This window comes from Oratosquilla oratoria, chromosome 30 (assembly GCF_046742065.1).
Source record: "Oratosquilla oratoria isolate Oo_2021 chromosome 30, ASM4674206v1, whole genome shotgun sequence".
Taxonomy (NCBI): domain Eukaryota; kingdom Metazoa; phylum Arthropoda; class Malacostraca; order Stomatopoda; family Squillidae; genus Oratosquilla; species Oratosquilla oratoria.
The window spans coordinates 51,830,925-51,838,632 of record NC_134806.1 but is presented as its reverse complement, the minus strand read 5'-3'; the positions used below and the strand labels follow the sequence as shown (position 1 = coordinate 51,838,632).

At 40.0% G+C, this 7,708-nt stretch overlaps 1 protein-coding gene across 1 annotated transcript in view; it reads left to right on the top strand.

The window, feature by feature from the left end:
* The window catches only part of LOC143041364 (uncharacterized), a 14,270-nt gene extending 6,910 nt beyond the window's left edge, over positions 1 to 7,360 (top strand). The window contains exon 2 of the mRNA XM_076213194.1: positions 6,485 to 7,360. The gene's annotated coding sequence lies outside the window, so the exon portion shown is untranslated. The remainder of the gene's footprint in view (positions 1 to 6,484) is intronic.
* Positions 7,361 to 7,708: the final 348 nt, after the last annotated feature.

The window sequence follows — 7,708 nt, the reverse complement described above, 5'->3', positions numbered from 1 at the left end:
ACGACCGAAAACATGACCAAGAATGAGTTCCCCGGGTTCTTCAATAACAAAAACAATAACGAAAATAACAAAAAAATAACAAAACATAAGAAGCCCTACCAAGGATGGATTCCGTAAAGAGAGAGAGAGAGAGAGAAAGAGAGAGAGAGAGAGAGAGAAAGAGAGAGAGAGAGAGAGAGAGAGAGAGAGAGAGAGAGAAAGAGAGAGAGAGATGGCAGCCTTTTTTTCTTTTTTTTAGATATTTAACTAAATGTTTAATATTTAGAATATTGTATTACATGCAACTCTCTCTGCGGAAAGTTTGTTCTCATTGCTGAAAATTTTTCTTTTTGCTAGTATTACTACTGAAAAAAATAAAATTTAATCGATTTAATTATTAAATTTAGAATTCTGTAATTTACAGTCTTATAATTATATTTGTGATGTGATCTTTTGTGTGTGTGTGTGTGTGTGTGTGTGTGTGTGTGTGTGTGTGTGTGTGTGTGTGTGTGTGTGTGTGTGTGTGTGTGTGTGTGATTCACCATACTATTGGACCACGTGTTGGACCCGTGATCGACAGCTACTGCCCTCCCAGATGAGAGCTCAGAACTCTCAGTTCCATACACCACATATCCACCCTTTTGCTCGAGGGGGGCAGTAACGGTCTTGGGTATTAACGAAAGCGTTTACATCAGAACGTCTGTGTGTGTGTGTGTGTGTGTGTGTGATTCACCATGGTTTTGAATCACGTGTTGGACTCGTGATCAACAGCTATTTTCCCTCCCGAAAGAGAGCTCAGAGCTCATACATGACCGATCTATGGATAATGCTGTGACCTTACACGCACACACACCCAACTCCCCGCCCACGAGAGTTGGAGTAACGACTCGCAGCGCAGCGATACTGAAATTATTTCAGCCCTGGGCGGGATTCGAACCCGGGCCGCCGAAGTGGCGGCCGCGAACGCTACCACTGCGCCATTGTGTGTGTGTGTGTGTGTGTGTGTGTGTGTGTGTGTGTGTGTGTGTGTGTGTGTGTGTGTGTGTGTGTGTGTGTGTGTGTGTGTGTGTACACACGCGTGTGCACAAAGACTTTTCTCCCAGGACCCCGTGACCTAAGAGGTCAAAGGTCATGACCTCTCACGGGTCAAAGGTCATACAAGATCAAAGGTCACAGATTCCAGGAAGGTACGTGACAACAACAGCAAATACAACAACAACAAATACAACACATTGCAGAGCCAGTTCTTTCCTCCTCCTCCTCCTCCTCCCCTCTTCCTCCTCCTCCCCTCCCCCCTCCTCCACTCCTCCCCCCACTTCCTCCTCCTCCTCCTCCCCTTCGCATATTCCCTTCCTCTACTCCTCTTCCTCACCTCCCTCCTCCTCTCCCTTCCCATCCTCCGCCTCCTCCTCCCTTCCTTCCTCCACTCCCCTCCTCTCCTTTCTCTCCTCCCCTCCCTCACTCTTCTCTCCTCTACCCTCCTTCTCTTCCTCTTCCTCCTCCCTTCTCTTTCTCCTCCCTTCCCTTTTCTCTCCTCTCTCCTCCTCCTCCTCCCTTCTCCTCCTCTTCCTCCTCCTCCCTTCTCCTCCTCTTCCTCCTCCTCCCCACTCACAGGTCAAGATTTGGTCCACTAATGAGAGTTAGTGAGTATTTAGTGATTTATTTTATTTCTATTTTTATCATTAATATTATTCATCATTATTATAATTATCATCATTATCATCATCATTATTACTATTATTATTATTATCATTATTATCATTTTTATTATTACTATTTTATTTTTATTATTATTATCTTATTATTTTATTATTTTCCTATTATTTTATCCGATGTGTTACACTAAGGAACAGAACATTGTTCATCGTGACCTTTTCTCTCTCTCTCTCTCTCTCTCTCTCTCTCTCTCTCTCTCTCTCTCTCTCTCTCTCTCTCTCTCTCTCTCTCTGATGAAACAATAGATTGTTGTCTGCGTTGTGTGAGTGTACCTGTAGGAAGAGGAAGAGAAAAAGGGGGAAAAGGAGGAGGAAGAGGAAAAGGAGGAAGAAGAAGATGAGGAGGAAGAGGAGAAAGATGAGGAGGAAGAGGAGAAAGTTGAGGAGGAAGAGGAGGAAGAGGAGAAAGAGGAGGAGGAGGAAGGCTAAGAAAAAGAAGAACAGAAGAAAGAAGAAAAGAAGGAAGATGGGAGGAGGAGAAGGAGCAGGATGAGGGGAGTAGAAGAAAGATGTGAGGAGGAAGATGGGAGGAGGGGAGGAGGAGGATGGAGGGAGGAGGAATAGGAGAAGGAGTAGGAGGAGGAGGATGGAAGGAGGAGGAGGAGAAGTAAGAGTAGGAGGAGTAGGGGAAGAAGGAGGAGGAGGAGGAGGAGGAGGAGGAGGAGGAGGAAGAGGAGGAAGAAGAGACTGCTCGGCCAGGTCCAGCACCTCCAGGTGTACGACACCTACGCCACCTGCAGTCCCGCCCCAGCCACCTGGAACACTTAAAGCCCCCCAAAAACCCCTCTGTGTATGTGTGTATGTGTGTGTGTGTGTGTGTGTGTGTGTGTGTGTGTGTGTGTGTGTGTGTGTGTGTGTGTGTGTGTGTGTGTGTGTGTGTGTGTGTGTGTGTGTGTGTGTGTGTGTGTGTGTGTGTGTGTGTGTGTGTGTGTGTGTGTGTGTGTGTGTGTGTGTGTGTGTGTGTGTGTGTGTGTGTGGGTGTGTGTGTGTGCGTGCTTGTGTGTGTATGTGTGTGTGTGTGTATGTGTGTGTATGTGTGCGTGTGTCTATGTGTGTGTGGGTGGGTGTGTACCTGTGTGTCTGTGTGTTCACGCGCGTAACAAAAACATATCTCATTTCCTAAAAAAAAAAAAAAAAAATCTAAATACTTTAGGTGAAATTCAATACGAGCCGAGCGCCGGGAGGGAGGGATGTCCCTTTTATCCACAAGGTGCTAATAAGGGGTCAGGGGTGTCGAATGGGTGTGAAATGGGTATGTGATTTGACGCGGCAACCCCCATTATAAGGTGGAAAGTTCTTTGGGTTTATGTGCATACACATACATACATACATGTACACACACATACATACATGCACACACACATGTACACACACACACACAAACGCACATCAATTTTGACGCAATCAGATGCACTACTGTGAAAAAATAAACCACGAAAAGAGAAGAGAGAGAGAGAGAGAGAGAGAGAGAGAGAGAGAGAAAGGGAGGGGGAGAGAGTGAGTGAGGGAGACTGGGTGAGAGAGAGGGTGAGAGAAAGAGAGCCAGAGGGAGGGGGGAAGAGAATGAGAGAGAGAGAGAGAGAGAGAGAGAGAGAGAGAGAGAGAGAGAGAGAGGGGGGGAGAGAAAGGGAGAAAGAGACAGACAGAGAGAGAGAGAGGGAAAGAGAGAAAGAGTGAGAAAGAGAGAGACAGACAGCGAGGCAAAGAGATAGGCAGAGAGAGAGATATTAACCCCTTACATACCAGACAGTCCTTTACCCCCAAATTTTCCAGTGACGTCAGTTGATTTTATTCAGTTCCAAACACGATGGTGTGACTGAGCGTAACACACCGTAACACGGTGACATAAAACGTAACACAACGTAAACTGCCTCCGTAACACAAGCCGTTACCGTAACAACCTTCAATTATTTGTGTGTATACATATACTGTAAATATATATATATATATATATATATATATATATATACATATATATATATACAGTATATATATATATATATATATATATATATACAGTATATATATATATATATATATATATATATATATATATATTATATATATATATATATATATATATATATATATATATATTATATATATATATATATATATACATCTTAGAGAAAGCCTTAGGGCACATCTAGGCTGTTCTAGTACACGATAAAAGCTATAGTCGAGGGGTCCCGTCTCTGTGTGTATTGTCTGAATAAGATGATCATGCGATCACTGTACCCTGAAACATCCGGGCCTCAAGGTCACCTCCTCCTCTTCTTCCTCCACCCCTCCCCTCCACTTCTTCCTCCTCTCCTCTACCCCTTCTTACTCCTGGAGGAAGGGGAAGAAGAGGAGGAGGAGGAGGAAGAGGAGGAAGAGGAAGAAGAGGAGGAAGAGGTGCACCACATCATCATAGAAAACGGAATGTAGGGGATAAAGGTTTGTTTTCATGGGCCAATGCCAGACCGAACTATTCACTCGGTCTAAGTTTAGCCCAATGCAGGACCTCCCTAATCGATATACGAAAGTGATACTGTAATCAATTCTCGCGGTGTGGGGTTATCACACTGTGCAAATTTTCCACCAACCTCCGACTAATCGGGGGTACCGCCCACCTCCAACATTTTTTCCGCCGTCACATCGCGGTTGCAAACTGAATGTTATTTGATGTTATGCTGGAGGGAAATTAGTTTACTCCAGCATATTATCAGATTCCTTACTAAAGGCTGCGAGCTGCAAATTTGCTCCAACTGTTGGAGCAAAATTTGCCCAGTGTGGTTACGCCTGCGAGCTTGGTTCTGTACAATTTTTTTTGTTTTTTTTTTTTTTTTTTTTTGTTTTTTTTTTTTTTTTTTTTTTTTTTTTTTCTTTTTTTTATACCATCGAAACATATGACATGCTTATATATAGAGGGAGAGGGAGAGAGAGAGAGAGAGAGAGAGAGAGAGAGAGAGAGAGAGAGAGAGAGAGAGAGAGAGAGAGAGAGGGGGGGGGGAAGAGACGAAATTGTCCTCAATTTGTCCTTATATGGGTTAAGAGGAGGAGGAGGAGGAGGAGGAAAGAGAAGAGGAGGAGGGGTGGAGGAGGAAGAAGAGGAGGAGGAAGTGTAGGAAGAGGAGGAGGAAGAGGATGAAGTAGAGGAGGGGTGGAGGAGGAAGAGGAGGAGGAGGGAGTGGAGGAAAAGGATGAGGAGGAGGAAGGAGTAGAGGAGGAGGGATGGAGGAGGAGGAAGAGGAGGAAGTAGAGGAAGAGTAAGAGAAAGGAGTAAAGGAGGAGGAGGTGGAAGATGAAAAGGAGGAGGAAGAGGAGACAAGGTCATCATATTAAGACGTCAGGTCAGGACTTGCAGTTTGGTTTAAATTGGACAAATTGAAGTTTAAGAAGGAAATAGGCAAGAACTGGTTTACCAATAGGGGTTAACGAATGGAACAGGAACTACATAGTGTAGGCCATAAGGTCTCTTGCAGTCTCTTCCATCCCTCAAATAAAGAGGTTCATATTACTTTCACAATATGTAATCTTCACAATATTTGATAGTGACAGAAAATAATACCAAAGATTACTTATAGTATTAATACTGGTATTTTATAATATTTAGAATATTTATAAAACCGAGCCATAATAATTACACAAAACTTATGTGAATTCACAAAAAAATATCACAATATTTTTCCACAATACTCGCCAATAATACATAATTATCACAATATTTGATAGTAATACTTTAGGTTACCCAAAATATTAATATCGGTATTTAGTAATGATACCACATTGAACCAGTATTACACAATACATACGAAGATTCACAAAAAATTCTCACAATATATTTTTTTCGCAACCAGTATTGTGTAATACAATACATATGAAAATTCACAATATTTACCCACAGTCATTATTGGTATTACACAATACATATGAAAATTCACAGTACTTTTCGTATTATTTTTTAACGTTTCACAATATTTTTTTCACAATCAATACTGGTATTACACAACACCTATGCGAATTCACAATACTTTTCCGCATTATTTTTTAATATCTCGATATATATGAAAATTCACAAGATTTTACACAAGATTTTCTTTTCACAATACTTGGTTAATACTAAGCCTAATTAATACTAAAATTATTTTTATATTTATATTTCATCTATTATATTATCATCATTACTATTATTATTATTATACATAAATATATTATCATATTACTTATTATATTATAATATTAATATATTATTCATAATGATTTAATATATTGATCTTTGTATTAATATGTTTTTTATATGTTATGTAGTTAAGTTACTATGTTTACTAAAGTCACATGTGCTAGTATTAAGGTGGCTAGCATGCTACTTGCTGTGAGTTACAATATTCTAGATTTCTCGACATTTTTATGTCTAACATTCATACAGCTTCTCTTAGCTCGTCATTCAGCTTCTCATTCACACTAGGCATTTCTCGCTAGCATGCTACTTGCTTTTTGCTACTTAGTTTGGGTAGAAATATTCTAGACTTCCCTAAGAATATCTCAACAATTGTGTCTAACATTCGCATTCTAGGATTAGACTTCTCCTAGTTTGTCATTCAACTTCTCAGATGCAAGAGTCATTTGACATTCGGAAAGCAAGTAGCAAAAGCAAGTAGCAAAAGCAAGTAGCAAAAGCAAGTAGCATGCTAGCGAGAAATGCGTAGCGTGCCATCTGTACTATAGTCCATTGTGACGTATGATATGACATGTGACATATCACATACTCAAGTTCCTTATCAATATATCTTATCTTTTGCCAACAGGAGGAATCCAGATAGCTGGCGAGGTCAACTCGTGACGTCACTTCCGGTTTTTTTTTTTTCATTTTTTTTTTTTTTTTTTTTTTTACAAAAAGTGAATATTTTTGTGTTGTTGTTTTTCTGAACTTCAGTGACCCAATTACAGTGATGGTGTACATGTATCAGAGTACAAGAGGTGTACAAAGTGTATTTTTGTGAAAATGTACTACCGCTGTTGTACATGTATGGTGACTGTGCTTGTACATGTACTAAAGAGTACGAGAAGTGTACAAAATATACTTTGAGGTGTACTACAGCAATTGCGTAGTGTTTGTACATGTAATAATGGTACAAGATGTACAAAATATGCTTTGATATGTGACTGAGCTTGTACATGTACTAAAGAGTACGATAAGTGTACAAAATGTACTGCGTTTTGTACCAAAACTATTGTACACATACAGTGAATGTGCTTGTACATCCAATAGAATTACGAGGTGTACAAAATGTCCTTTCAGGTGTACTAAAGTTGTTGTACACATATAGTGGCTGATTGTACATATAATAATGAGTACAAGGTGTACAAAATGTACTTCGAGTTGTACTAAAATTGTTTTACACATATAATGACTGCTTTTAAAGAGTACAATTAGTGTACAAAGTACACTTTTGCAAATATGTACTAAATGTGTACTACATGATTAAGCTGAACTTTGTAGTACATTGAGTGTACATATTTAGTGTGTACATATGTTGAGTGTACGTCAAATGTAATGTACACATGTCATGTACACATGTACAGTGATGTACCCGCATTTTGTTCTAAAGAGGACAAATGATTCTGACCCATGCTGTACCAGAATTATACAATTTCGGGATTCGAACCGGGTCATCGGAAATTATTGTGTGTGTGTATATATATATATATATATATATATATATATTTATATATATATATATATTTTTTTTTTTTTTTTATTTTTTTTTTCAATAAATTGTTATAGATTTTTGTATATGTGAAATTCACTGGGTCACTTTTCAATGTCCTCATTTGTTCATTTAGGCCTGACTGGGCAGCTGCAAAATACAGCTGCCCAAGAGGTATAGACAAAAAAAAATCCAAAAAATGTACAATGATAGTGAAGGAGGAGGAGGAGGAGGAGGAGGAGGAGGAGGAGGAGAAAGCTACACAGGTGCACAGATCCACAGCTGCATGCATCTGCAATAGAGACAGCTGTGTCGGGGGAG